Genomic DNA, 22,964 nt, shown 5'->3' with positions numbered 1-22,964 from the left:
CTCAAGTTTCGTGTTGGGTGGATTTAAAACTTAATAATGAATGAAACAGACCACAGGCTGCTACGAGCAGGGGAGAGACAAACAAAAGCTCAGATTTGGCTGCACTGACCTTGCTCTTCTAACCCCGAGGAAATAAACCACTGCCCCCGCCTCTCCGGCCCCCAGTCAGCCCAGCCTGGTCTTCAGAAAAGTCTCACAGACTCAACCCAGAAATTCTTGGCCAGAGGCAGCCTAGACCCTCTTGAAGGGAAGGGCAGGGGAACCGCAGTCTCAGGCTTGGGCAGGCACCAGCACGCACACCTGCACACACACACCTGCAAACATACACACTCACACACACACACACACAGAGCTCACACATGACTCCCACAACTCACACATGGGCTCAGACATGCCAACTCACACTCACCTACACACACTTGCACACATACACACACACCATCACACTCACACACAATCACATACAGTCACGTACTCACAGATACATCCATTCACACGCCATCATTCCCACTATCACTCACACACAAGCTTGAACACCCATGCACACTCACCTGCAGACACAAACACACCATCATGGAGTCACAGCTCACACCCGGGGGAACCATACCCACAGGCTCTCACAGCTGCCAACCCCAAGATTTGAAGAGATAGTAAGGCTAACTGGAGGGTCTCTCATGGTCCCTTAGAGCTGGCTCTGAGCCTGCTCCTACACCCCACATCACCCCGATGCCCACCCCGGCCCCTGGCCCTGACAGTCTGAAGATCTGCCTGATCTCAGCTGGCACTGCTGGCAGAGCTCTGCTTGGCAGGATGCCGCTCTCCAAAGCTCCCAGCCCAGAGTCCCGCATCTCCCAGCAGCCTCCCGCCTCTGAAGCCCAGTCACCCAGCCCAGCCCGGGGTACCTCCCAGAGAGAGGGTGCCTGCTCCCCAGGGGGCCTCATGTTACAGGGCCTTCGGACGGGCAGGACGCATCCGCTGCCAGCTCCTCGGATTAGAAGCGGCGGGAAGCACCCCAGCCCCTGCCTGGTAATTCCCAGCTCTTGCCAGCTGGGCTCCGCGGGGCGCAGACAAAGGGACCCAAGGGAGGAGCTGGCTGGAGCTGGGGCAGCTGCGGGACCCGCTCGGCCCCTGCCCCCTGGCCGGGCTCCACAGGCTTTTTATTATTTTGATATCTTAGCTCAGACTCACACAAGCTGGCACAGAACCCTTCCTGTGTGCCGGGTGCTCCGCTCAGGGCTGTCTCAACCTCCCAGGAGGCGGGAACCAAGGCCCCTCCCACAGGTTACAGACCAGGAAACTGAGGCACAGCCACAGTGACTCTCCCCAGTCAGGCCCCCTGACACAGGTTGGTCATGCAAGACGACACCTGTGTAGGTGAGACCGGGTGAGGGGCCCCGTGGAAAGCTCCAGTGCAGTCATGGTCTGGCTCTCCATGGAGCCCTGACAGAACCACAGGGATGGCCCATCGTCTGCATTGCAGAGAGGAGCCCTGAGGCCCAGGAGGTGCCAGAGCTGGCTGGAGCTTGCTGGCGCTGGCTGGGCTGATGAGTGGAGAACCCAGGCTCAAACGCCCGCCAGTTCATAGGCGAGGAAGACAAGGAAGACACCTTGCCCAAAAGACCAAGCCCAGACACATCTTTGACTCACGTTGTCCGAGGATGAGAGCGGACACCTGCACTCAAACCCTCCCCCTCCATTCATTTGTCTGCCCCCAAAGCGTTACTCTCAACTCTTGGGGTCAGCTCACACATTTGGAAAAAAACAGAGGCACTGGGAGGAGTGGATGAAAAAAATTCATGTGAAAAAGCACTATTATTCCATGTACATGAACTGTCCAGACAAGGCACATCTGTAGAGACAGAAAGCAGATTAGTGATTGCCTGAGGCTGGAGGAGGGAGCAGGGATTGACTGCAAATGGGCAAGAGATGTCTTTTGAGATCATGGAAATGCTTGCAAACTGGATGACGGTGAAGGCAGCCCAGCTCTATTTACGAAAAGTCACAGAACTGCTCACTTAAAACAAGTGTCTGTTCTGGTATGCAAATTATACTTCAATAAAGTTGTTAAACAAAAGCATTAGTTGGCCAATAATAATAATTAGTACTAATTAGCACTACTAGCTAATGCTAATAAAATTAGCAGCTACAGCTAGTAAGCATGTCCCAAGCGCCAGCACTGAGCTAAGTGCTTCTATTAACCGCAATTAATCTTTTTTCATCCTCCCATTGGTAACATCCCATTTTTGAGATGAGGAAGCTGAGGCTCAGAGAGGTGAGCAGCTTGCCCTGAGTCCCACAGCTGGATGCCCCAGCGACATGTGGCCAGGAGCGTGGGGTCTACTCTCGCCCTGGCTCCCCCACGTCTTGGAGAAGGAGAATCAGCCTGGCCCAGCACCGCAGTCCCTGAGGTGCCTTATGGGGCTGCCTGGGTGCCTTTATTTTTCTGCAAACAAGTCTCAAAACTAAAGCAAAGCACATTATTCTGGGAGCGACAAACTGAGCAACTGCTGAGATTATAATCATCTGAATTGAAATGAAAATAAGACTTCTTAAACTGAAAAGGCCCAATCAGGGGAAATAGGCATGTTGACAAAGACCCAAACCCAGACTGCCCTGTTTAAAGCCATTTACTCTAACAATGTTTAACTTCGGCGGCAGCTGTCGTGCCCCTCCAAACGTGTTTTGTTTTAGGGACATTTAGCTTCCTGTTCCAGGAGCACGCTGGAGAGACGACCAGGCCGGCACGCTCAGGATGGACGGGCAGGGCTGCCAGCACAGGAAGCGGGTTCCTTTCCTTACAGCAGTAACCCTCCCCTCCTGCTGACTGGTAGCCACCACCCACGTGCAGCCACTACAGCACACGCCCTCGGGTGGATGTGCAGAAAAAGGAGTGGAGAAACCGGGTGAAGGCAACCCCAAGGTCCCCTTCAACATGAACATTTCAGAACTCGGCGAGAAGAAGGTAACTTCCAAGAAAATCCAGCTCAACCAACCACCTTTTCATTTCCAAGTAAATGTTTATATAGATTCTACTCTATGCCAGGCATTCTTCTAAAAGCTTTATATGTGTTGACTCATTCAATCCTCTCAACAGTCCAATGAGGTAAGTATTATTATTATTTCCAGCTACACATGAGAAAACTAAGGCACAGAGAGGCTGAGTAACTTGCCTAAAGTCACACAGCTCGCAGACAGGAGAGCCAGGATTCAAACCCAGTGAGCGGGCTCTGCATCAGTGCTTTCACTCACCATACTACCCTGCCTCTCTCCTTTGGGAGGGGGCACTGTCACATGAAACAATCGAGTGGGAAACCCAATGACTAATGCCAGACCCTCGCCCTCCAGAACAAGCACAATCGAAGAAATGTAACAAAATGAGTAGAAAAATCACCTTCAGAAAGGAGATTCAAGTCATTTAAAAATGACTAATCCTGAAAATAGGCCTGATAGGAAATGGGTAGCAGGAGGCTTTTGTGGTCTACTGCAGGAAGAGAACCAAAATAAGCACAAAAGAGAGGAGGCATTTTGAAAAAAAACTCAATTAGGGAGAAAAAAAGAACATTGGGCTTCAGACTACACCAGCGGCAGAAAGGGCCATGTGGATCCCAAGCTGACGTGGCCACACTTGGTGAATTCCGCGCACTGAGGTGGCAGCAGTGACAACGTGGCCTCAGACGCGCCTTGTCTGGGTGGAGCAGAGGATGGCTGGGACGCTCGGCTCCATGCGCTTCTTGTCACAGAGAATCGAGGAAGTGCCTGGACAGGGGAAGGAGAGTGGCCCAGCCCAGGGGGCCACAGGGGTGAGCCGAAAGGGGGACCTTCCTGCAGCGAGGGGCGCAGGCTGAGGAGGGAGGGAGGAATTATTGCTCCATCACTGAAGTGATAACCAGAGGGAAAAATGGCTCTGAAGAGAACACGGGGAGGGTTCCCTGAGAAGGTGGAAACAGCTGATGCCCAGCAGCTCTGGGTCTCATGGACATCCCTAGGCTGGGCAGTTCCATTCAAGTGAATAAAAATGACCACCAGGCTCCAGAGGGGACAAAAGCTGAGCAGTCCCCGGAGTAAAGTTTCCATTCAAGTCCACAAGTGCCATGTGCAGGGGACTGCTGGATACCAAGGGCTCCCGCGAGTGCACCCCACCTTGGCCCAACCCCACGGGCACCCCAGACCATGCACAGCAGAGGTGCCTTGGAGCAGCAAGGCACCAGTGGGAGACGTGCTGGGCAGAGGAAAGAGCACTGGACAGAGAGTCCAGTAGGAGATCTGGCTCCATGTAATATGGGAAGTTGGAACTTTGGCCTCCAGGGTCCCATCTGGATGAATAGAAAAGTAATTTTGGACAATACTCCAATCATCCAGATTGTCTCCACAGTAGCCATAAAAAGGCTTGATCCTTCTTCATGAAGCCCCAAAAGGTCTCCTTGCTACTCAGCCATTTCCTTGGGGAAGTGAAAATTGCCAAGAAGACAAGTTCCCCACAAGACAAAGCTCTGTGGTGCTCCAGGTGGAGCAACCCCTCTGCCCCCATCTGGAATTTCAGGAATGAGAATAACTGTGGCCCTTCCCCAGGCTCAAAGAAACAGGACCCCAGACTCAGGAGCCACCTCTGCCAATCCTGCATGATACAGAGGGAGAGGCTGAGGCCGAGAGAGAGAAGAGGGCTTGCAGGGATGGTAAACTGTTAGTGGTCACCTACAGTGCTGTGTTCAGGAGGATTCTGAGGCCATATCTGGGCTCAGAAGAAATGAGTGCCAAATCAATTGGTGATGTCTGCCATGAGCAGAGGAGCGTATGAGTACAATGTTCAAAGGGCACAGAGCAAATTGAAAAAGGGGGTCTCCTGATTCCCAGTGACAGAGAAGAAACCTTTAACCATCAGGTTTTCTCCAAGAAAGGATCTATGCATCCCATCTCAAAAGGGAGGCTTTAGGGCAGTGTCCCCAAAATTCTGCTGTTCAAGCAGAGACAAGAGCACTTGGCAGGTACCAGGGAGCTGGGCTGTAGTCCAGAGAGAGGTCTCCAGCCACAGAAAAGGGTCAGCTGCAACCTAGCTGATGGTGAGGCCCATCCAAAGTCGGTAGAAAGCATCCCGGGCATCCTGGGAGCACAGATCAATGCTCCCCAGAGCCCAAGGCGACAAGACACTAATGTGCTTCAGGGCACAGCACTGACTGCACTTTGCACAGAAGCAACCAGAAACAGACAGGTGGCTTTTTCCACACAAGAAAAGATGAAAATTCAGCTTGAGGGTGGGGAGCATCTGGGTGCATTCCTGATTTCTTCTTAGGAAATCTCAAGCCTTTACCCAAATTTGTTTCCCTGCAACCCCTGTAAACCTGGTGCAGCAGAGGGAACATAGATCTTTGGTGAGCCCTGGTTCCAGATGTCACTCTGTTGCTGGGAGATGGGGGTGCTTCTGCCTCTGTGACAGGGTGGACTGGGCAATCTCTGAGGCCCTTTCCTGGGGCTGCTTCCAATAATCTGTCATGTGAGCTTTCCTGAGAGGCCCCTCACAGCTAACCCCCAGACCAGAGTCGGGGCCTGGATCCCCTGGTATGAAGGCCCAGTAGGAGACGGAGGCCACCAGGCCAGAGTGCCCACCTGCATGGGGCATCCTCATTCTCTCAGCGTCTACCAGGGGCTCAGCCCCCAGAGGCAGAATCCAGACTCAACCTAGGCCCAGGGAGGGGCCCACCAACAAGAAGGGGACAAGAGTACCTGTCCTGTTCTTTATCCCTTACCAGGTGCCAAAGCTGGCCATCCATCCCAGAATGCTCCTCCACTCAAGGACATCCACTTATGTAAAGTCAACATTAGTGCGGGGGGTGGGGGGCAGGGGGGTCAGCAAGAGGAAGTTCACAGACCATCACTCATCCTATTTCATAGATGAGGAAACTGAGGCCACACAGCAGGAGCAGACAGACCCAGGACTAAACTCATAAAAACCAAGTAATTACTGTTTATAGAACATGTTCTATAAGCCAGATCCTTTGCCAGCATTTTCTTATCTGATTCTCACATCATTATGAAGTAGGTGCTGTTACACCTCCCTTCTTTAAAACTGTACAAACTGAGGCTCCAAGAAGGAAAGCAACTTCCTGGGCACATAGAGCTAGCAAGTGGCAAGTCACTACCTGGACCCCCACTTGCTAACCACTGGACAATACTGCCTTTCTGGGCCCTGAGTGCCAGTTCAGGGCCTGCCCCACTGCAGAAGCTACTCATTGCCAACATCTACAACTTAAAGAGAGCCAAGAGGAGGTCCCACACCTTACAACCCCACCTGCCACAAAGCCATGTCCCAAAGTGGGCAGAGTTTGTGGTGGATTACCAGAGGCTGGCTCTGACCTCTGAGGGGTGCAGAAGGTATCCGGCATCCTTAGGTTTCTATGCTCTTATCTTCCCAATCCTGTCAGTTAGTTGCTGTCTGAAGTTTCAACTCTAAACCATCGCTCTGCCACTTTGAAACACTTTGAAAGAGGTGGGGAAACAATTCATGTAAGCAGTAGTCAGTCATGCATCTAGATATTTGGCTTTCCTGAAGGTAGAGACCAGGGTGTGGTGTAAAGGATAGACGTCCAACCCCTGAGAAATCGAGAGACCCTGGGAAGGAAGAGGATGAGGCAGCTGGAAGGTCCTTCCTCAGAGGGAGGCCAAGGAGTCCCAGCTACCGGAAGCCGATGTGGCTCCCCCTGAAATCTTGAGTTAGAATTATGATTTTGGCAAAAAAAAATAATAAAAATAGCAATTCCTATTGCCACAGGTATTCACCCTTCCCTGCTCCAGGGAGCTCACAGTGTCTTGGCAGAGTTGATTTCATCATCCCCAGCGAGGCCACAGACAGGGAAAGCGGGGATCATTCTTTCAGTTTGGAAATAAAAAATAAGCAGGTTGGGGAGGGGTGGTTGGTTCGGGTGTCAGTGGACAGTGTGGGGGTGGAGACTGGCATGCAGAGGTCAGTGGCCCAAAACTGGGAGGAGGGAGAAGGCATTTTGCCCTTCAGGGCCGCTTCTCCAGCTGGCCGTGGTGGGTGAAGGGTGGGGTCCTAGTCTCTGACCCGCCTCTAAGGGACACTTGGCACAGCCTCTGAGCGCCCGCAGACCTCCCGACAGACTGAAAGCCATGGCTGGCATGCCCTTTTCTAGCTGTCTCCAGGGGCTCCTGAAATGCCACCTGACAGCAAATAACTGCCATTAAGACCCTTAATAAACCTTCTGGGGAGCCAAAACCATCGGCATCATCTTGAAGAGACTTGGGGAGACATCAGCCCCTGGGAGACAGCAGAGCCATGGTTTGAGAGTACAGGCTCGCTTAGACCAAGCTGCCACTCATTAGCTGTGTGACCGTGGACAAGTCTCAGCACCTCTCTGAGCCTCCATTTCCTCATCCATAGGATGGGGATAATAAGAGTGTCTTCCTTACAAAATGAGTAATGTATATATGCTGCTAAATACTCACTAAATATTGGCTACAGAAAATGAAGGTGGTTACTAGTGTAACTTATACGACTATCATTAATTGTAAGCCCCATCATCTCTATGGCGTTTATAATGTTACACAGCATTTTCACACCCATTATCCCTTTGACATTGGAGCGACTCTGCACGGTTGAGGTGGTGGTGGAGGTTGTTAATCCCATGTTACAAGTAAGCAGGGTGCCACACACCCCGGTATCTTGGGGTGGAGCCCAGCGTCCCACCCAGCTGGTATCCCTCTTTCACACTCAAAGGAGCTGGGTTTACACAGTAAGTTGGGTGGTCAACCCCATGGATGAGAAAACAGAACAGAAGTTACAGCACATCCCGATGTCACAAAGCAGATGGTAAATGGAAAAGCTGGGATTTGACTCCCAGCCCGGGGCTGTCAGCCAGCTGGACTAAGAGAAATGAGGACCTGAGCTGGGGGACACAGATCACCACGGCTGTCCCCCCATCAGACGGGCTGGAGACTTAGTTATCAGTTATTTGGTAAAAAATGCCAACAGTTAGAAATCAGGGACTCTCAAAGTGTTTTCAAACATCCGCATTCACTTCTGGGTGCTCTGGAAGGAGAAGGCAAAGACCTGGAGACACAGGACACACGTCTGGTGCATGAGCAACTGAGCAGCGCTGTGGCTCCCCGTTAGGACCAGGTGTGCTCACTCTCCTGTTTGTCCAGACCCGCGGGGTCTCCTTCCCCATCATGAGGTGTCCTGGGCCCTGAGCAAAGGCACTTGTGTTTGCTTGGTGGCTGAGTCCAGCAGCTGGACTCTGCTGGAGCCTTAGAATCCCAGCTCCATCGAGTGAATGAACCTCCTCAATATTACAGAAGAAACCAGCCTCGGTTTCTTCACCTGTAAAATAGGAATAATCATAGTCCTGATTATAGAGTTGCTATGCAGATGAAATAAGTGAGTAACATGTTAAATATGAGAAATGCTTTATAAAAATGCTGCTGGCTCCCAGTTCAACATAAGGTCATACGGCAGAGAGAGAGAAGGATAAAGAGAGAGAGAGGCAGGCAACAGCCAAGATGGTTTGAATGGACACAGGACGGTGAGGGGTCCCATCTTCCTGATGAACAACCAGGAAGGTCTAGCTTAAGAACCAGCAGTTACCCCTACAAAACATGCTTTTCAAAGCAAAAGACACTCAACCTGCATAAAGGCCCACAGGGCCCTTGCCATTTGCAATCCCAGTTACATCAGAGAGGAAAGAAGCCTTCAAGAGCACCCAGCCCAACCCTCTCACTACATAGAGGGAGAAACTAAGGCACCCGCAGCCTTGCTAGGGCTTGGACCTGGGTCTCCAGGCTCACGGTAGAGGGGATGGGGGATGAGGTCTGACGCCTAGAACACCCCTGCCCCCTCACCCACGAGGGCTGCCGTCCCTAAGGTCTGCTGGACGCACAGGACAGGAAGAAGGAGACATCCGCCTTTCCCCTTGAAGCCTCTGACCTCACAGAACACACATCCCTTAGACAAATTTACTTAGCACTGATATTGAAAATGCAATTGAGCTTGAGTTTTATTGCAGAAATTAAACAGACCAGAGGAAAAAAAATAAAGCCAGCACTCGTCAACTCACCCGAGAGCTGGCTGTGATCAAACCAGCTAAAGTAGGGTGTCGTGATCAGCTCCTGCCAGAAAAGAAGGGCCCCCAACATTCCCCCATGAGGCACTCCCCAAAGATGGAGCGCTTGTAGCAAGCAGAGGGGCTCTGAAAGGCTTTCCCATTAGCCCCCTGGCCTGGGACCCCTGCACACCCCAACTTCACCCCACCGGCCTCCCACCATCCCCAGGTGCGGAAAAAGCACCTCTGAAGTTATCTCCGTGAGCTTTCACGAAACAACACCGCCAAGGGCCGGAGCAAAGGGCTCTCTGAGAGACTCAAGAGAAAGCAAAATGCTTTCGGGGTTGAATCACTGTTTTTCTTTACTCCCTTTGGAGATCGGCGGAGCCCACATTCGGCCGTGTTCGTGGACCTGGGACTGGAAACAGCTGCGCTCTAATTACATGTAAAGTGTACCAAAACATCCCTTTTATCACAGACTGGAAATCTGTTAGCATCTGTCTCTCCTTTGTTTCTTCCACAAGATACAAGCTTGTTTCTACATTTTTCTCACCTGTAGCAGTGATTAAAATTCATTATAAATGAAAGGAGTGAACAGAGAAACAAGTTCCTCTGTGTACCGTTCTAAACTCAAATTAGAAACAGCTGTTTGCTAATTCATGCAGCGATGTTTTGTCGTGCTCTGTGAATCAATAATAACTCACCCTATTGCTGCAGAAATTTTTGGATAATTCATATATTTAACTCGGCGTTGGATTCTCCAGGCAGGATTGTGGCGCCAGAACCTTCCAGCCGCCTTCCGGCGGGCACGAGGGAACTCTGGTTCATACTCTGGAGATGTCCACCGCTGCCCCAACAGAGAACCCCAAACTCGGAGGCACCCAGCACCTCTCACCCAGACACGGCCCTGGCAGGACCAGAAGGAAACCCCCAAACACCAGTCTCCTCGTCTCCTCCCCTCCCCCGGAACCAGCAAAAAAAAAAAAAAAAATTAACTCTGATTAAACGCAAACCGCACACATCCTCCAGCTGCCGGAGGGAACAGCAAAATTAAAAGTCTAATTGGTACCAGGAACAATTTAAAACTATTAAGTATAGGTGAAGCTTTTCTGTAAGAAAATAATCCTTTGATTAGGATTAAGCTTACTTGGATAGCATTCTTCCCTATGTTTTAGCTGCAGATGTCAGAGCAACAGTCTGGAAGTCCTCGAAGCTTCTGAGAAGCGTTCAGGCATCTCCTCTGCCAACTTCAGGGGAAAGAGTATGTGGCATCCGGAGCTGTACCCTTATCTGAGGCTCTGAAAGGGAGAGAATGTTCTTTCTCCTTTGTGGGGAGGGACGTAGCAACACCTTTGGAGACCATACTGCCACCATGGCACGCCAAGCCTGCTCAGTAGGTGCTCATGCTTCAAGACACTGCCTCCAAGAAGCCTTCCCTGACTGCCTCTGCCACCATTGGTGTCCTCCCTGACTTTAGGGCACTGGCATTGGACCACTTTTCACCCTGAATTGTGGCACTTGGCATCACTGTCTAATTTGAGTCCTTGGAGTGCCCCTTTGTGCCCTGCATCCTTTCAGGTCTGGGATATAGTCACACTGAGCCACTTTTTCAACCTCAAACTGGTATCACTTCCCACTGCCCACAGCCCAGCCCCACCCTGCAGCCACCAGCTGCAGAGCCCTCTGTGAGTGCCAGGCACGGAGCCCACCTCCTCAAAAGCTTTACCACATTAAATCCCCACGTCCGTCCTACGTGATTGCCCATCATCATTTTCCCATTTTACAGATCAGACACCTGGGACCCAGAAAGGGCAGCTGCCCCAAGTTTCACAGCAGTTAGTGGAAGGAAACTGGAATGAGCCACTATTTCTCTGGAAAGCCATCAAAGCTGTTACCAGCAAGCGTGCCTGACCCGGTGCAGCCTTCGAGCCTTTGTTCAGGCCAAAGTGCTCACCACAGATGCCCTTCCACCAGACACCCAAACCCAGTCTGTTATTCAGCGCCCCGCTCTGCTCACCTCCTGGAGCATCCATGGGGGCAGGGCACATAGGGGGGTCTCCTGTGTGGCTAAGAGACAGGCCCTCATTTCGTGGTGTTCATCGGGGCCCAAGAAGGCAGTAGTCCAATGCATCCTCGGGGTCTGTGGAGTACAGGCACGGACACACAGCTCCTGCTCATCTGTAGGGCTCTAGGGAGCTTTCCCCTGGGGAGGCCCGTGAGTGCCGGGCGGCTCACTCCCGGGCAGGATCAGGGATGTGTGGGCAAGGAGGAGGTGCCACGCTGGGAGGCAGGGGGCACTCAAACTGGGCTCTGAGGAAGGAGGAGGCTCTCCACTAACTGGTGTACGCCCAAACATGGGATATGCACCACTGTTAGAGCCCATGAGGATTTTAGGGGACAGCCAAGTTGGCCTTAGCAATGATACCCAAAGTGAGAAAGTGAGTGCCCCTTCAATTCCCTTTTCAACCTTCACATCAGGCCGAGGAGAAGGGCTCCGTTGGGTGCTGTGTCTTTAATTTCTCTCTTTCACATCCCAACAAAGAGAGAACAGACCCCAAGGCTCAGTGTTTTCAGACTGCCACAGCTTCTGGCTGGAACTATTTGAACGTGGGGTTTTCTTTGGGTCTGTTTTTAATTTACTTTCAACGTTACTGCCTACTTACAGCAAATGATACTGTTTTTCCACTTGCAGAATTAAGTAAATGAATTAAAGTATAAAAAAGATGATTTAAAGAAAAAGACTAGGGCAATCATAGCACCAGTGACAATCAAATGTTGCAAAAATCCTGGCAGGTGGGTACCAAGGACCAAAGTCTGGGACACCCCGTGTGGGAGTGAGCATGGACATCGGAGGCTCAGGAACAGCAGGCCAAAGTCTCCATCATATGGTCACTCCAGAGCTTTGCCCCTGAAATTAATTTCCAGCCCAGCTCCTCCAGGGAGCAGGCACGAGAGAAGGTGCCAGGTATAGGCCTGGGAGCTGTGGCAGGGGACCCCTGTCCTAAGAACCTACTGCCCCACCAGGCCCCGCTCAGCAGCCCACCACCCCTCGGGCCTTGCCCCTCAGTCCCCAGAGACCCGGGCTCAGCTCTGAGATCACAGCAATCAGGGCAGGCGCCAGGGGGAGGTCAGGGGCAGGGCATCCGGGCGGGGCCTGAGCCAGGCTCAGGAGGTCTCTGGGCTCCCAGAGGGAGGCCCTGGGGAGAATCCGCGCTCATCCCCTCCGAGTCTGGCTGGCCGCAGGCAGAACGCAGCAAAACCCCCAGGACTGGCCCTGGGCCTCTCCCAGAGGGCTGGACCAGCACTGAATCAGCACCTTGGTTCTGGGGCTGGTTGCAACCCTGGGCAGCTGTGTGACCTTGGGAAAACCCTTGGCCTCCAGGCTCTCCTCACCTCATGTGCAGAATGCAGCCTGTATCCTGACTTTCTTAATGGAAGTGTAGACAGAAGAAGTCCTCAGTGAGGATAAAGAATGTGAATAAATGACCAGATTCATACTATAATTTTCACAAAACCCAGTACCAGAGACAACCACATGGTGCCTCTAACCTAGAACTGGAAGCCTTTAATCTACAGCTTAAAGACATGGAAAAATGATTAATATGTATGTTCTATTTCATACTATATATATATACACATATGTTATATATGTTTTAACACATGGATAATAAATGACATTTATTATGTGCTAAACATTTGAGTGCTTGCTGCATGCCACGCACGTTATCTCACTTCAGTCACAACAGTCTGACGAGTTATTACTGCCAGCCTCCATTTTGCAGATGAGTAAACTGAGGCTTGCAAAGGCTAAGTAACATGTTCAGGGTCTTATAAGTCAGAAATGGCTGAGCTGGGCTTTGACTGGGACACCTGACCTCAGAGTCTGTGCTCTGAAACCTGTGGGATGCGTGTGTGGGAATCACATCTGAGGGAAAGAAACTGAGTGGGTGACGCCCACTGAGGAGGAAGAACATTCCCTGTGCAGAGCCAGCTTCACCTAGAGCCCAGGCTGGAGGCCCAACCGAGAATCCTGGGAGGATGTTAGGGTAGTATCCACATCTACAGCCCAGACACCACTTGGGGGGCACACTCCTCAGGCCAGACTTCCATGGACAAGTCAGGCGCGCTGTCTGACCTCAAAGCACAGATCCTCTGCTTTTCAGCTCAAATCCGTCCCATCTCAAGGGTACCCTCTCCAGCATCTGGAGAACTCAGGAGCTTCCCACAACCTGGGGGACTGAGGCACTCCCCCAAAATACTCGCTCTCTTTGCACCAATGATGTGCCAAGTGCCCTCTGGGCAACTGTGCAAGACAGTCACAAGCCTGGTCCCGTTTTACAGAAGACACTGAGGGATGGAGAGGGGCCAGCTGCAGCAGGCACTTTCGGTGAGCACATCACAGCCCCGCAGGGTCAGCGGCTGCAGCGGTGGTGGGTCTAAGGCCTCCCCCTCTGGAGCTCTCACCTCTCGGGCTCTGCCTCTTTTCAGAAGGTTGGGGAGCTAACGCCCCCCGAGGTGGCCTTCAACCAAAGGGGGACTGGAGCCTGTTGGGGGTTCCACACACACATGAAGGTCCGAGCAGAATCCAGCCGGGGGGTCCGCAGCAGTAGTGACCTTTCCCTTTCCCTGCCTCACTCTTCCTGCCCCTCACACCTGCTTCCTGGAGCTCCCACTTCCCCATCACAGAAGCTGAACCCAAGTCCTGGCCTCAGGCTCCATGTTCAGGAAATCCATCCACCACACTTACCTAAGGTGGTGGCGCCAGATTAGGGAGCCGAGTCCATCCAAGGATCTGTCGTGCTCGGGCCACCTTCCAGACTTGTACCCTATCTATTCTCATTTCCTTTTATTACTATCATTCAGCTTTGTCCTTTCCCCTGGCTCAGGCTTAACAGTGCTACCTACCTGAGCATAATCCCCATAATTACCTTGATGAAATCATGAGTATGATATTTTGGTGATGCCCGTTAAAATAAATACATAATTAATAAAAAAAAAAACGTGTGAGCCACCTAAAATTGGGCTGCATATCCCTAAAAGTGGCTCCGTTCCCCCCTCCCTGGAGTCCCTGTTCTGACCCACACTTTGCACAGAACTCCGGGGCTCTTGGCGTGTGCCTCCCTCCCCTGCAGCGGTGAGCGGGCTGGGGGTGGCGTTGCCTGCCCAGCACAGCGCCGCCCCGCCTCCGCCCCCGGCAGAGGCAGGCAGGGGAGAAGAGGCAGCCTGGACCGCAGGGAGGGGAGAGCCCTAGGATTCTCGCTGATGTGCTGGTGCCAGCGATGCAGCCCCTCTGCGGGCCCCACGCACCCTTTACACTCATCCAAATCTACGACTCAGCAGAGAAAATTTCAATTTTCCCTAGATTTTCATGTTTCAGCCTCCAGAAAAATTGCCATTGTGGGCTTTGTTGCTAAGCTGCCGAGTTGTCGACCCTCAATGACTGAGGCCTCCCCAGGCCCAGCCCCGGCGGTGGTGGGAGATTAAGCTTGTCAGGCCCAGGGAAGGCGCAGGGGCAGAGGCAGGGAGGTGGCCACCTGGCCCAGGACCACAGTGAGAAGGAGAACCTGGTGTGGCTGGGCTGGCATGCCAGGTACCCCCCCCCCCAACCGAGGCAGCTGTGACCAGGGGCATTCCCCCAACTCCATTTCCAAGTGTGGGGCAGGGCAGCTGAAGTCCTGAACATCACCACTGGGCCATGTGGCCCCCTGGTCCCTCCTTGGCATCCCTGACCCTTCCCTCGGTGCCCCTACACCACCCCTGCCCCTACCCACCTCTGCTGTTTCAACCTGAATGGCCACGACGTCCTTACACTGTGGCCAGGCCCTCATCTCACCCTACACTGTGCCTACTGTCATAGACTTGAAATATCTCATCATAAACTATACTCACCGACCACTTACTCTATTCCAGGCTCATCTTTATTTATGTTGTTTCTTTACTTATATTATTGGTTATAAATGTTCTGCGTATATTAATGCATTTAACCCACTCATAATTCTTTCACTAGATACACGTTACATTTGGGGAACCGAGGTTCAGAGGCTGAAATAGACTTTTGGGAGTGCCCAGCCACCACCTGTTGTTCATGTGGGGATACTGAGGACCTGGGGTTTGAGGGGGAGACTTGCCCTCAGGCAGCATCCAGCAGAGCCAGGAGGGTCTGGATTCCCCACTCACCAACCTCACAAAATGTCAATACATTACAGGTGGATTTATGGGAGCCCCCCCAACACACACAAACACACACGAGGAGGCTGAGAAGACTGACGTGAAGCAGAGGCGTAAACTGAGGAAGAGCACCCCGTGGGAAGTGCTGGGCCACCCAGGAGCCTGCACACAACGTGTCAGCCTGTGGCCATGACATCATTCCCCAGGAGGTCTCAGAAGCAGAGACACTGCCCCCAGCCCGGCTCAGATGACCGGCACTCCCGAGGACGGTGCTACACCCACAGCCTGCCAGGGGCCACCGTCCCCAGCAGAGCCAGTTACCAGCTCATCTCAGCACCAGGCACAGAGTAGATCCCCAACACTTGCTGAAGGTTCCATGAGTGAATGATGGATGGATGAGTTTTCAGCCAGGTCATGAGTCAGTGCTGGGCGCGGGCTGCGAGTGAGCTGCGTATCCCTCACTCCCCGGCTCACACTCCCTCTAAACAGGGCTTCACCCGTCCTAGTTCATCTTCTCCTGAAAATGTTATTGTTGGGTTATTCTGTGAGGGCCTCCCCACAGGCACTCTTGGCTTAGAACTGCGTAGAGACAACTCTGAGAAGCCCCAAATTTCAGGATCCCTGCTTGATGACTACATGATGAATGAATGAATGAATGAATGAATGACAGGGTACACTGCAGGTCCTGTCCAGGAGGAAGGAATGGGTAACCATGGTGTGAATAAATGAATGACTGGATGGAGGGAGGGAGTGGGGAAAGGATGAAATACTAAAGCCCCAGGGCTTGGTCTAAAGAAGTCACTTTCTAACCATGGTATGAGTGAATACCTGAATGAGAGAATGAATGGATGGACGATGGTTGAATAGATGGATGGATGGATGACAAAGCTAATGACAAAGAAGGTGCCAGGAGCCACTTAAGGAAGCCCCTGTCACGTGGAGGCCCAGGGGTTGACGGCTGGAGGCTCCAGCTGGAAGCTGAGGGGTTAATGAGTTTGACCACTAGCTTGACCACCTGGGCCCAGAGGGGCTGCCCCCACAGAGCCTGTCCAGTGTCACCAGGTCCCTGGGGTGTCCACACATTGTGGCAGAATGCAATTAGTCTAGTCTACAGTGCGGCCTGCATTTGTCATTCCTTCATTTGAAAGAACCTCTTGGAACCAGGGAGAGAGCACGGGTATGTGGAGGTGGGGGATGGTGGGGGCGGGGTGGGGGGGCAGGGCTGGAGGCTGAGCTTAGCTCCCTAGCCTTAGCCTGAATCCCCGGAGAAATGGTACTAACCAAGGAGACACTGGGAGTGAACAGGAGGGAAGAGTTGGGGGTGGGTGGGTACAGGTCTTCTATTTATTCAGACCAGAAGAAAATAAATGGATAGATTTAATAAAATAATAAGCTGAGATTATTAAAGGTACAGCCTTAGCGGTGTAATTTAGTGTGGGATAAAGGGTTTGCATTTTTGTCTGGTAAAACTGGGCAAGTGGATACCTCTTTCCACCAACATGCTGGAGTGTGTGTTTGTGTGTGTGTCCACGCGCGTGAGCCTTCACATGCATGTATGTCTTCCCCCCACCAGGGACCTCCAAAACTCACCCGAAACCTCCCTACTGACTATCCAACACCCACAAATAAGCACGCCCTCCACCCCACTAGGAGCCAAGTGGCCCCCTTGTAGGTTTTCCGGGGAGGAAGTCAGGCCAGCCAAGCACACGTGGGTATCACCCCTTCCTCGCCACCGCTGCCCTGGGTTTCTCCTTCCCTGCCCAAATGGGCCAACAGTTCAAAGCAATTGCTTCCTATTCATCTCGGGAAACTCCTTGCATTCACTCATTCTCTGAATATTTACTGCGCACCTACTCCATTCGTGCCAGGCTGTCTCCAAGTGCTGGGGCAACAAACACACTGCCCTGGGGAGCCTGCATCCCAGGGGCTTCAGAAGGCTGTCCAGGAAGCCCCCTGAGACAGAAGGTTCACCCCCCCATCTCCACCACTGACCAGCTGTGTGCCCTTGGATCCGTTACTAAGCCTCACCAAGGGGGAAAATGGACAGAGCACACCTTCTGCCTCCTCTGGTTGTGGTGAGGATTAAATTGGATAATCCAGGTTAAGCACTTTGGCCCAGCGCCGGGCACACGAGAAATGCTCAATGAATGTAAACTCACTGCAGGTTGTTTCCAGATCAGTGGCAGCAAGAGCAGAGGCCGCTGGGAAGACCCCTGGTTAACCACAGGGCTCCAGCCTTCGGTGAGCCATGCCTCCCACTCTCAGTTTACCCTTCTCCGGAGCATCTTCAGCTTCCCACGTCCTCACACACCTTCCAAGGATCTGGAGTAGAAGTCGGTAATGACACATAACAGAGAGAGCAGACCCCACTGTCTTAGCACTGAGCCCATCATGGACCCAATCCACTCCCCAACAGTACTTCAATCCCCTCTGCCACAGGTTTGGTCCCTTCCAGTGATGGGGAACTCACTCCCTTCTGAGCGTTCATAGCAAGAAGAAATGATGTTATCAAAATCCCTAAGGGAGGTCCTGCTGACCATCTCTCTGAGACACAATTAACAGGAACCCCCAACTCCCACCACCCTCTAAGAGGAGAGAGAATCAGTCGCCTGTTACATGGCAGCCATTTTTTAAAATAACCTTACAATTTACATCATTTGTTCCTTCAACAAATATTGCCAAGTGTCTACTCTGCCAGCCCTGTTTTAGGCTCTGGGGACAAGGTAGCAAGCATAACAGAGTCCTTGCCCTCAGAGAGCAGGGAGGATGTGATGAGAGGAGAATGATAATAAAGCAATAAATCTGTCTGTTGCAAGTCAGGTTTCGATACGAAGAAATGAAGAGCAGGATAAGGGAAAAGGGTGAAGGAAGGGTGGGGTGCTCCTCCAGGTGACAAGGTGACACTTGAGCTGAGACTTGAAGCAAGCCAAGGTGGAATCTGGAGGAAGAGCACTGCAGGCAGAGGGACTAGCAGGTGCAAAAGCCCTGAAGCTGGAACGGGCTAACATGGGTACATTCTAAATCTCCATTTTCCGAGATGCCAATGTGATGCTCCGAGAGAAGGCACTTGTTCTGCCTTCAGAGGTCACAGGCCAAGCTATTCAGTCCCACAGAGACCTAAAATCCAACCCCAGCATCGACTCACTGTGTGACCTGACGCTGGTCTCTCAACCTCTCTGGTCTTGGCTTCAGCAACAGCGAATCAGGGCTGAGCATCCTCCAAGCAGGCACTGCCAGGGAAGGGAGGTCCCTGGGGTCCTCTCCAGTCTGCCGCTCTGTGCAGCACGCACCCACCATTCCCCTCTACCCCATGGCACCATTCTCATGCCCGCACCAGCAACACCACGCAGGATTGGTACTCCTGCCAAAACAGCTATTAACCCAGTAGCCAATAATAACACGTTATCCTATCAATTTGCTTCTGAAACGCTGTGTAATTGCAGAACCCAAGTTTGCCATTTCGGTAGCTTGGTTACGACATAAACAGAGAGAAACTCACCAATTCCTTCCCAAGGAGAGCAACCGGCTGGCCACGAGAAACACCCGCTTATCGCTGAGTACCCACCGACGGGGCCCCACGGAATCCATCAGGAATCACAGCCTGGTGATCAACAGTCAGAGGCTTGTCTCGGTGTCCTCTTGGCATGTCCCCCTGTGACTGAAGAGGAGACTGATGCCTGGGAGGTGATGGCTCAGGGCTATGCTGGCCTTGTGGGTGGCGAGCACTCAGGCAGCCTCCCCGGCCACCAGCCAGGAACCACGGTGCAGGAAGTGGGACAGATGTGAGGGTGTGGGAGGGGGCGGGAGCCAAGGTGCCTAGGGGCCAGCAAGCACTCCAGCCCAAAGGGCACAGGCCATCGGGGATGCAGGCCAGCCTCCTCACAGGAGACAGAGAGGCCAGGAGGCCACCGGATGGGCACTGAGAGAAGGGCCGGGGAAGCCAAGAGAGCAGTGCTGACCCAGAAACCAGGGTGCTCCTGAGAGCCCACACCCCACCCCCACACTGTAGGACCCAGCACAGGTCTGACACCCCGGCCACCAGTGCCTCCTAGGCCTTCGCTTTTTCTCTCCCACTCCAGGAAAACAGTTCCCTTCCTCCTGGATTAGATTCCACTCAGAGCGAACATTCCACTTCCCAAGGAGCCAGGAGCCTCTGATGGGACTCTTGGCGTTCTGGTACAGACACCAGCCTGTTTTATCCATTCTTCCCCTCAGCCCCGCCCCTCCACTTACCTCTCCCCCCTGCTCACCAGGGCGCCCCAGGACAAGCTGTTTGATGCCCTAGCTCCGGGCATCCAGCTGCGGGGCAGGCGAGGGCTGGAGATGTGCTTCCTACTGCCCTACTGGTGACCTCAGCCCCAGGACGCACCCCCACCCTCGGCCTCAGCCGGGGAAAGGATGGGCCCAGCGTGGCTGCTCCTGCCGGCGCTTGGCAGAAAATCCAGCTAGTGGGGAGAGGAAGGGCCTCGGGGAGGGGGTGGGGGAGGAGACAGAGCAGGCCAAAGGCTCGGCCACTCAGCCAGATGCTGACCCAGTTGAGGGCCCCAGGCCCCAGGGGTGCCAGGGAAGTTTTGACTCCCCCGCCAGCTCTGGGATTCCTGCAGAGATGAGAGGCCTGGGGCAGCACCGCTTCAGTGCCTGTGCCTGAGGCTGGGGTTAAAGGAGGAACACAGGCTGCCAGGACAGGGTGGGGGACAGCCCCTCAGAGGCACTGGGTGGGGTGGGTGGGGTGCCGTCTGCGGGAAGGAGCTCTCAGTAAATGGAAACCAGGCCCCAGAAACTGGCCAGGCCACAGCGGCTGCACAGCTCCAGGGAAAAGCCTGCTGCTCCCTGAAAGGTGCCCCAACCCCAGCGAAAGGCGTGTTAAAAATGAAAGGGCAGGGAGGGGACCAGGGTGGCAATTGGCTGCAACCACACAATCCCTCCTTCTTTGTGCTCCAAGTACCTCCACTGCTGGCACATTATCCTCCAAGGCCGGCTGGCCCGTCAGTGCTGTAAAAAGCCAACTCTCGGTGCAATTTTTCTCCCTTCACTTCTCTCCACGGCCTTCAGTCAGGTTCCCAGCAGAGCTGGGCCTGAGCTGCCCCCCTGGGCCTGGAGCTCAGCATCACGCTGGGCCAGGCAAGCCTGAGTTCCCCACACCCACCACCTTCATTTTCAGAGATTCAGCCCTCAACACTGAATCCTCACCCCTCATCAGTGAGGAAAGAAACCAGGGGTAGGGGGAAGGCAGGCCAGGGACACATGACTACAGGTGACAGTTTGGGGTCTGTGGGATCCCAGAGTCCTGACATCAAGAGCTTGGTGTGGAGTGGAATTCAAGAAGTGTAGATGTCATCTACCCATTCATTCGTTCATTCACTCATTCATTCACCTATTTGACAGATGTTGGTGGTATGCTAGAGCTGGAGGTGCGGGGGTGGGGACATCGCAGGCACGGTTCTCACCCTACGGCGTTCACAGCCTCGTGAAAGAGACAGACGTTCTATATGTGCTGACATCTGCCACAGCTGGAGAAGTCCCCAGAGAGGGGAGCCAGCGGGGACTGGGGTGCAAAAGTGTGCCCTCGAGAAAGCAATCTCTACATTGAGACCAGCAGGATGAATAAAGATTAGCCAAGGAAAGAAAACAGGGATGGACACAGAGATCCAAGCAGCTGCCCAGCACGTGCTAACACCTGAAGGTGAGACTGAAGTCTTCGACCGTTTCCACGAAATCTCATCTGTCTCCTCTCTCCGAGCCAACCGTGGTGGGTGGCCCATCGCTAGCAGTCCCGCCCCCAGCTCCCAAACTCGGGGAGCCCCCCCAGCTGGCACCTTTAAGTGGCTAAGCCCATATTCCCTAAATTCGAGACCTTCTTTTCCAGCTGAAGTTCTTGTTTAAATGTTTTCATATGTTTATTTTTAGGGGGAGATGGGAAGAGAAAAGGGAGTCCTGAAGGTCTTTAACTTTTCAGGGGAAAAAAAATTAATAAATAAATAAAGCCTCAAGAAAAGGGCATGGAAAGGTCTCTGCATGTGTAACCACTGAACAAATTAAAATTAGCTCATTTAATCAGCTCCTAATGGCCTGGCTGTCCCGAGTGGGCCCCGGAACACAGCAAACTTCACAGCAGAAACGAGCAGGCCAATGTCAGCTTATCCTACAACAAAGGGATTGTCTAAATAGCGCGATCAAAATGCGGTGAAGGCAGTGGAGAGCTGGGGAGCCCAAACTCGGCCCCCCAGTTCCTGGTGGGCCCCCCACCTCCCAGCTTCGTCCCTTTGAACGGACTTGTTCTCTTGGCTTTTGTGCTAATTATCTAAACATGTGTGTAACTCTGTTCTACAAAGTGTGCTTTAACCAGCAGAGAGAACGCAAGCCCCCACCATACGTTCCTGTGGGCCCGTGGCCCCGAGCCCCAAGCTGTCAATCTGCCTCCAATGCACACACAAACACACACACAGACACACGGACACCTACACACGCCACAGTCACATACACACACCACAGTCACATACCCACACAGTTCTGTCCAAAGTCACATGTCACGCCCAGTTACGTACGTGGAGTTATATGTGTACAGTTCCACACAAGCACCATCACACACACAGTGACATACACCACACACACGGGCACACGAGACACACAGTTCTCCGGTTCCCATCTAACAGCTGGAGCGGGGAGGCACAGCTCACACCAGACCCCCAGGGAGGGCTGCTGTGCGCACACCTGAGGCCCAGGCTGGTAGCAAGGACTCTTATTTCCCTGGAGTGGCTTCTCTACATAACTTGCCACCTGGGCTAAGTCATTAGGGCAATTGAGGAGCGGGGAGTGAAAGGCCAAGGAAGGGAGACTGGGGGGCCCAGGGAAAAAAGGGCTGGGGGTGCACAGTAGGTACCAGGGGGAGCCGAGCCAGCAGCCACTCCCGGGCTTGGCAGGGAGGCCGGGAGGCAGCTCTGCTGCCGATGCCAAGCTCACCTTCCCGTCCGATGGCTCCAAGCAGCTGCCCTGACGCCCTAAGCCCTCGGTGCTCAGCCCCGTGGGACACAAGCCAGGCTGCGTTCAGATCCCGGCTCCACCACTCACTAGCCCTGAGCCTTCGCCTCCTCCTCCATCAAGTGGGAAACGGCAGCCCTTGAGAAGTGTGCCGATTAAATTAGACGGTGCCAGTAAACTGCCCAGCACAGGACAAACGACATCAGCCTTTGCTGCCGCTCCCACTCATACACACGGGCGTAGTGGCCCAAGAGGACGGTCAGACAGCAGGTTAGTAACACAACCAGACGAGAGCTAGTCGTTTTGTAGCTTTCAATTTCTTGCCCAACCCCAACCCCCAGAGTGAGGGAGGGGAAATAAAAAAAGAAAATCAAGGACATTAAACAGGGTGTAAGGAGTCACTGACCAGGACAATGGGACCTCTGGAAGGCTCTGACCTGAAGTGCAACAACGCTTCCCAAATGCCTGCACTCTCTGATTTCCACAGCAACACCCTGGGGATGTGCAGACGTTATCCCCGAGTCACAGACATGGAAACCGAGGCTCAGACAGCTGGGGAGCCTGGGCTGGCGTCCTGGGGTGGCCAGTGGCAGAGCCAGCTTGCAAAAGAGTCTGCCAGGCTCAAGGCCACGTGCTCATGCAATGCAGGGCCTGCTCGCCAAACTGCAAACTTTCCTCCTGAAGGACTCCTAGAGGAAACCCATCCTGGGAATCATCTCCCATGCACAGCTCCTGGGGTGGCAAGAGCCTCAGACCACTCAACCCAGA

General features: G+C 53.2%; 1 protein-coding gene across 7 annotated transcripts in view; it reads right to left on the bottom strand.

The window, feature by feature from the left end:
* The window catches only part of ZNF423 (zinc finger protein 423), a 313,363-nt gene that overhangs the window by 131,379 nt on the left and 159,020 nt on the right, over positions 1-22,964 (bottom strand). The window contains exons 1-2 of one of the 7 annotated variants that reach the window (XM_010961769.3): positions 19,452-19,801; positions 18,718-18,876 (exon numbers count right to left, since the gene is read on the bottom strand). The exons of 5 other annotated variants lie outside the window; for them this stretch is intronic. The gene's annotated coding sequence lies outside the window, so the exon portion shown is untranslated. Of the gene's footprint in view, positions 1-18,717; positions 18,901-19,451; positions 19,802-22,964 lie in introns of those variants that run through there. One more of the 7 variants, XM_074370794.1, reaches the window with a different exon arrangement.

The sequence above is a fragment of the Camelus bactrianus genome, chromosome 9 (assembly GCF_048773025.1).
Source record: "Camelus bactrianus isolate YW-2024 breed Bactrian camel chromosome 9, ASM4877302v1, whole genome shotgun sequence".
Taxonomy (NCBI): domain Eukaryota; kingdom Metazoa; phylum Chordata; class Mammalia; order Artiodactyla; family Camelidae; genus Camelus; species Camelus bactrianus.
Note: the sequence above shows the minus strand (reverse complement) of the source record. Positions and strands in the feature narration are given on the sequence as shown.